The following is a 7856-nucleotide window of genomic DNA, read 5'->3' on the forward strand; positions in this document are numbered from 1 at the left end:
ACACATTTTTTCCAACACATTTTTTCCAACACAGTTTTCCAACACGTTTTTTCCAACACGGTTTTACACCACGGTTTTTTACAACACAGTTGTTTTACAACAGTTTTTTCACAAGACGTTTTTATACAAGTTTTACACAACACAGTTTTACAACAGCAACTTCAAAGTTTTACAATAGTTTTACAATACAGTTTTAAAACACGGTTTTACAATACAGTTTTACAGTAGCAACTCTAAAATTTTACAGTAACATTTTCCAATACAGTTTTAGAGTAGCAACCCTAAAGTTTCGCAACATGTTTTTCCACAACACGTTTTTTACAATACGATTTTTTACAACACATTATTTACAACAGTTTTTTGTGACAGTTTTTTCGCAACACACTTTTTCGCAACACACTTTTTCGCAACACAGTTTTACAACAGCAACTTCAAGGTTTTACAATAGTTTTAAAACGCGGTTTTACAATACAGTTTTACAGTAGCCACCCTAACATTTTACAATACAGCGTTTCAATACAGTTTTACAGTAGCAACTAAAGTTTACAATACCGTTTTAAGGTAGCAACCCTAAAGCTTCACAACGGCTCTTTTTTACAACACAGTTTTACAAAACACAGTTTTAAAACAGCAACTTTAACGTTTTACAAAACAGTTTTACAACTCGGATTTACAATACTGTTTTACAGTAGCTACCCTAAAGCTTCACAGCACGTATTTTTTCACCACGCCGTTTTCTCCAACGCCGTTTTTTCACCACGCCGTTTTCTCCAACGCCGTTTTCTCCAACGCCGTTTTTTCACCACGCCGTTTTCTCCAACGCCGTTTTTTCACCACGCCGTTTTCTCCAACGCCGTTTTTTCACCACGCCGTTTTTTCACCACGCCGTTTTTTCACCAACGCCGTTTTCTCACCACGCCGTTTTTTCACCACGCCGTTTTCTCACCAACGCCGTTTTCTCCAACGCCGTTTTTTCACCACGCCGTTTTCTCCAACGCCGTTTTTTCACCACGCCGTTTTCTCCAACGCCGTTTTTTCACCACGCCGTTTTCTCCAACGCCGTTTTTTCACCACGCCGTTTTCTCACCACGCCGTTTTCTCCAACGCCGTTTTCTCCAACGCCGTTTTTTCACCACGCCGTTTTCTCCAACGCCGTTTTTTCACCACGCCGTTTTCTCCAACGCCGTTTTTTCACCACGCCGTTTTCTCCAACGCCGTTTTTTCACCACGCCGTTTTCTCCAACGCCGTTTTCTCCAACGCCGTTTTTTCACCACGCCGTTTTCTCCAACGCCGTTTTTTCACCACGCCGTTTTCTCCAACGCCGTTTTTTCACCACGCCGTTTTTTCTCCAACGCCGTTTTTTCACCACGCCGTTTTTTCACCACGCCGTTTTTTCACTAACGCCGTTTTCTCCAACGCCGTTTTTTCACCACGCCGTTTTCTCCAACGCCGTTTTTTCACCACGCCGTTTTCTCCAACGCCGTTTTTTCACCACGCCGTTTTCTCCAACGCCGTTTTTTCACCACGCCGTTTTCTCCAACGCCGTTTTTTCACCACGCCGTTTTCTCCAACGCCGTTTTTTCACCACGCCGTTTTCTCCAACGCCGTTTTTTTCACCACGCCGTTTTTTCACCACGCCGTTTTTTCACCACGCCGTTTTCTCCAACGCCGTTTTTTCACCACGCCGTTTTTTCACCACGCCGTTTTCTCCAACGCCGTTTTTTCACCACGCCGTTTTTTCACCACGCCGTTTTCTCCAACGCCGTTTTTTCACCACGCCGTTTTTTCACCACGCCGTTTTCTCCAACGCCGTTTTTTCACCACGCCGTTTTTTCACCACGCCGTTTTCTCCAACGCCGTTTTTTCACCACGCCGTTTTTTCACCACGCCGTTTTCTCCAACGCCGTTTTTTCACCACGCCGTTTTTTCACCACGCCGTTTTCTCCAACGCCGTTTTTTCACCACGCCGTTTTTTCACCACGCCGTTTTCTCCAACGCCGTTTTTTCACCACGCCGTTTTTTCACCACGCCGTTTTCTCCAACGCCGTTTTTTCACCACGCCGTTTTTTCACCACGCCGTTTTCTCCAACGCCGTTTTTTCACCACGCCGTTTTTTCACCACGCCGTTTTCTCCAACGCCGTTTTTTCACCACGCCGTTTTTTCACCACGCCGTTTTCTCCAACGCCGTTTTTTCACCACGCCGTTTTTTCACCACGCCGTTTTCTCCAACGCCGTTTTTTCACCACGCCGTTTTTTCACCACGCCGTTTTCTCCAACGCCGTTTTTTCACCACGCCGTTTTTTCACCACGCCGTTTTCTCCAACGCCGTTTTTTCACCACGCCGTTTTTTCACCACGCCGTTTTCTCCAACGCCGTTTTTTCACCACGCCGTTTTTTCACCACGCCGTTTTCTCCAACGCCGTTTTTTCACCACGCCGTTTTTTCACCACGCCGTTTTCTCCAACGCCGTTTTTTCACCACGCCGTTTTTTCACCACGCCGTTTTCTCCAACGCCGTTTTTTCACCACGCCGTTTTTTCACCACGCCGTTTTCTCCAACGCCGTTTTTTCACCACGCCGTTTTTTCACCACGCCGTTTTCTCCAACGCCGTTTTTTCACCAACGCCGTTTTTTCACCACGCCGTTTTTTCACCACGCCGTTTTCTCCAACGCCGTTTTTTCACCACGCCGTTTTTTCACCACGCCGTTTTCTCCAACGCCGTTTTTTCACCACGCCGTTTTCTCACCACGCCGTTTTCTCCAACGCCGTTTTTTCACCACGCCGTTTTCTCACCACGCCGTTTTCTCCAACGCCGTTTTTTCACCACGCCGTTTTCTCCAACGCCGTTTTTTCACCACGCCGTTTTTTCACCACGCCGTTTTCTCCAACGCCGTTTTTTCACCACGCCGTTTTTTCACCACGCCGTTTTCTCACCACGCCGTTTTCTCACCACGCCGTTTTCTCACCACGCCGTTTTCTCACCACGCCGTTTTTCCACCACGCCGTTTTCTCCAACGCCGTTTTTCCACCACGCCGTTTTCTCCAACGCCGTTTTTCCACAACACGTTTCTTTACAACCTATTATTTACAACACAGTTTTTTACAAGATAATTATTTACAACTCAGTGTTACACAACACAGTTTTACAACACGGTTTTACAACACGGTTTTACAACACGGTTTTACAGTAGCAACCCTAAAGCTTCACAACACGTCTTTTTACAACACAGTTTTACACAACACACTTTTACACAACACAGTTTTGAAACAGCAACTTTAAAGTTTTACAATACTTTTACAATACAGTTTTACAACTCGGTTTTACAATAGAGTTTTACAGTAGCAACCCTAAAGCTTCACAACACGTGTATTTACACCACATATTTTTCCAACACAGTTTTTTACCACACAGTTTTTCCAACACTTTTTTTACACCACAGTTTTACAACAGCAACTTCAAAGTTTTACAATAGGTTTACAATATAGTTTTAGAGTAGCAGCCCTAAAGTTTCACGTTTTTTACAAGTTTTTTACAACACAGTTTTACACAACACAGTTTTCAAACAGCAAATTTAAAGTTTTACAATAATTTACAATACATTTTTACAGTAGCAACCCTAAAGCTTCACAACACGTGTTTTACCCCACAGTTTTTTCAACACGTTTTTTACCACACAGCTTTACAACAGCAACTTCAAAGCTTTACAACAGTCTCACAATACAGTTTTAGAGTAGCAACCCTAAACCTTCACGACACGTTTTTTTACAACACGTTTTTTACAACACGTTTTACACAACACAGTTTTACACAACACAGTTTTACACAACACAGTTTTACACAACACAGTTTTACAACAGCAACTCCAAAGTTTTACAATAGTTTTACAATACAGTTTTACAACTCGGTTTTACAGTAGCAACCCTAAAGTTTTACAATACCGTTTTACAATACAGTTTTAAGGTAGCAACCCTAAAGCTTCACAACACTTTTTTTTACAACACAGTTTTACACAACACAGCTTTCAAACAGCAACTTTAAAGTTTTACAGTACTTTTACAATACAGTTTTACAGTAGCAACCCTAAAGCTTCACAACATGTAGTTTTATACCACGTGTTTTAAAAACACAGTTTTTTACCACACAGTTTTTCCAACACAGTTTTTTCCCAAGACAGATTTTTCAACCATTTTTTCCAACACAGTTTTCCAACACGTTTTTTACAACACGGTTTTACAACACAGTTTTACAGCAGCAACTTCAAAGTTTTACAATAGGTTTACAATACAGTTTTACAGTAGCAACCCTAAAGCTTCACAACACGTGTTTTTACACCACAGGTTTTTCAACACGTGTTTTTACACCACAGGTTTTTCAACACGTGTTTTTACACCACAGGTTTTTCAACACGTGTTTTTACACCACAGGTTTTTCAACACGTGTTTTTACACCACAGGTTTTTCAACACGTGTTTTTACACCACAGGTTTTTCAACACGTGTTTTTACACCACAGGTTTTTCAACACGTGTTTTTACACCACAGGTTTTTCAACACGTGTTTTTACACCACAGGTTTTTCAACACGTGTTTTTACACCACAGGTTTTTCAACACGTGTTTTTACACCACAGGTTTTTCAACACGTGTTTTTACACCACAGGTTTTTCAACACGTGTTTTTACACCACAGGTTTACAACAGCAACTTCAAAGCTTTACAATAGTCTTACAGTACAGTTTTAGAGTAGCAACCCTAAACCTTCACAACACGTTTTTTTACAACACGTTTTTTACAACACGGTTTTACAACAGCAACTTCAATGTTTTACAATAGTTTTACAATACAGCTTCACAACGCGGTTTTACAATACCGTTTTAAGGTAGCAACCCTAAAGCTTCACAATGCGGTTTTACACCACGCGGTTTTACACCAGCAACTACAAAGTTTTACAATGCAGTTTTACACCACGCGGTTTTACACCAGCAACTACAAAGTTTTACAATGCAGTTTTACACCACGCGGTTTTACACCAGCAACTACAAAGTTTTACAATGCAGTTTTACACCACGCGGTTTTACACCAGCAACTACAAAGTTTTACAATGCAGTTTTACACCACGCGGTTTTACACCAGCAACTACAAAGTTTTACAATGCAGTTTTACACCACGCGGTTTTACACCAGCAACTACAAAGTTTTACAATGCAGTTTTACACCACGCGGTTTTACACCAGCAACTACAAAGTTTTACAATGCAGTTTTACAACACGGTTTTACAACTCAGCTTTACAATACCGTTTTAAGGTAGCAACCCTAAAGCTTCACCACGCCGTTTCTTCACCACGCCGTTTCTTCACCACGCCGTTTCTTCACAACACAATTATTTACGACTCAGTTTTACAACAGCAACTCCAATGTTTTACAATACTTTTACAATACAGTTTTACAACTCGGTTTTACAATACAGTTTTACAGTAGCAACCCTAAAGTTTTACAATACCGTGTTTCAATACAGTTTTAGAGTAGCTACCATAAAGCTTCACAACACTTGTTTTTACACCACGTGTTTTTAAAACACAGTTATTTACAACACCATTTTGTCAACACGTTTTCCACAACGCAGTTTTTTGTCAACACGTTTTCCACAACGCAGTTTTTTGTCAACACAGTTTTACAAGAGCAACTTCAAAGTTTTACAATACCATTTCTCAATACAGTTTTAGAGTAGCAACCCTAAAGTTTCACGTTTTTTTACAACACGTTTTTTTGCAACGCAGTTTTTTTACAACACGGTTTTTACAACACAGTTTTGCAACAGCAACTTCAAGGTTTTACAATAGGTTTGCAACACGGTTTTACAATACTGTTTTACAGTAGCTACCCTAAAGCTTCACAACACAGTTGGTTGTTGTTTCCAACGCGGTTTTGCACAACGCGGTTTTGCACAACGCGGTTTTGCACCAGCAACTTCAAGGTTTTACAATAGGTTTGCAACACGGTTTTACAATACTGTTTTACAGTAGCTACCCTAAAGCTTCACAACGCAGTTGGTTGTTGTTTCCAACGCGTTTTTCTACAACGCGTTTTTCTACAACGCGTTTTTCTACAACGCGTTTTTCTACAACACAGTTTTAGAGTAGCAACTAAAGTTTTACAATACCGTGTTTCAACACAGTTTTAGAGTAGCTACCATAAAGCTTCACAACACTTGTTTTTACACCACGTTTTTAAAACAAAGTTATTTCCAGCACCATTTTGTCAACACGTCGTTTTTACAACGCGCGCTTCTTTTTACAACGCAGTTATTTCCAGCACGTCGTTTTTACAACGCGCGCTTCTTTTTACAACGCAGTTATTTCCAGCACGTCGTTTTTACAACGCGCGCTTCTTTTTACAACGCAGTTATTTCCAGCACGTCGTTTTTACAACGCGCGCTTCTTTTTACAACGCAGTTATTTCCAGCACGTCGTTTTTACAACGCGCGCTTCTTTTTACAACGCAGTTATTTCCAGCACGTCGTTTTTACAACGCGCGCTTCTTTTTACAACGCGCGGTTCTTTTTACAACGCAGTTATTTCCAACACATTGTTTTTACAACAGCAACTTCAAAGTTTTACAATAGTTTTACAATTCAGTTTTACAGTAGCACCCCTAAACCTTCACAACACGGTTTTTTACAACACGGTTTTACAACAGCAACTTCAAAGTTTTATAATGGTTTTCGCAACACGGGTTTTAGAGTAGCAACCCTGAAGTTTTACAATAGCTTTACACAACAACAACTCAGCTTTACAGTAGCAACCCTAAAGCTTCACAACACGTTCCTCTACAACACACACGTTCCTCTACAACACACACGTTCCTCTACAACACGAACTACTTTCCCAACCCCCCACTTAATGACACATACCACAGTGTTATGCTTACCCGCTCATTCCAGAGTCAGAACCTACGACCATCATCACTCATGGTACCTGAGATAGCAAGACACACAAAATTAGCATAGCACTCGTGAGAAGTCACCAGCCCCATACTCTTCCTCCCTAATCCACAGCTCACCTCAAACGCTCATCCAATTCCAAAGGTGGCCTGCACAGCGCGTCCAAAACAAAAGGGAAAAGCTTGAACCAAACTGCCCCATCATACTTCGATATACAACACCAACCCAGCCCACAACCACCTCACCTTCTCAGACTGCTCATCGGCCTGTGGCTTCGCCCCTCCGAGGCTGCGTGCGCCACCTGCAAAAAGCAAAGCAGAAGACGCATGCCGAGACACCGCCCGAAACCTCAGCCCGCCCGCACCGATTCCCAACTCCCTCTCCTTTACCTTGGCCGCTCAACCACCCCACCTCTGCCATCGACAGCTTGCCACGTTGAAGCCTCCATACCACCTGCAAAAAACAAATAACAAGGGATGCTGCCAACTTCACCAACAATACACCACCTCCAAAGGAACCGTTGCTTCAACCCAGTAGTCATGGCTCAACTTGCCAAGTCACCTCCGGTGCTGACAGCCCGCTCCGCTCATTCCTTCGCACCTTCAAAATATAAAAAAAGTAAAAACCCTATCACCTAATCATAGAGCCACCGGCCGCATCTTCCCTCTGACTCCACTCACAGACCCACCTCCTTACGGCGCTCCGCTGCCTTTCCCCGTCGCTCTCTGGCACGCATCTTGTCCCTTCGCACCTAAAAAAAAAACCATATTGAACAAGTCACCTGGATGCAGAGCAAGAGCTTAACAGCTCCAGAGGTCTTGATTCCATCTACAAAGACCATCTGGAGTCCAACTACAGCCTGCCATCTTAAAATGAAAACAAAACAAAAAAAAAAACCACGCCAACCAAAAAAAAACCA

The sequence above is a fragment of the Harpia harpyja genome, chromosome 9 (genome assembly GCF_026419915.1).
Source record: "Harpia harpyja isolate bHarHar1 chromosome 9, bHarHar1 primary haplotype, whole genome shotgun sequence".
Classification (NCBI taxonomy): domain Eukaryota; kingdom Metazoa; phylum Chordata; class Aves; order Accipitriformes; family Accipitridae; genus Harpia; species Harpia harpyja.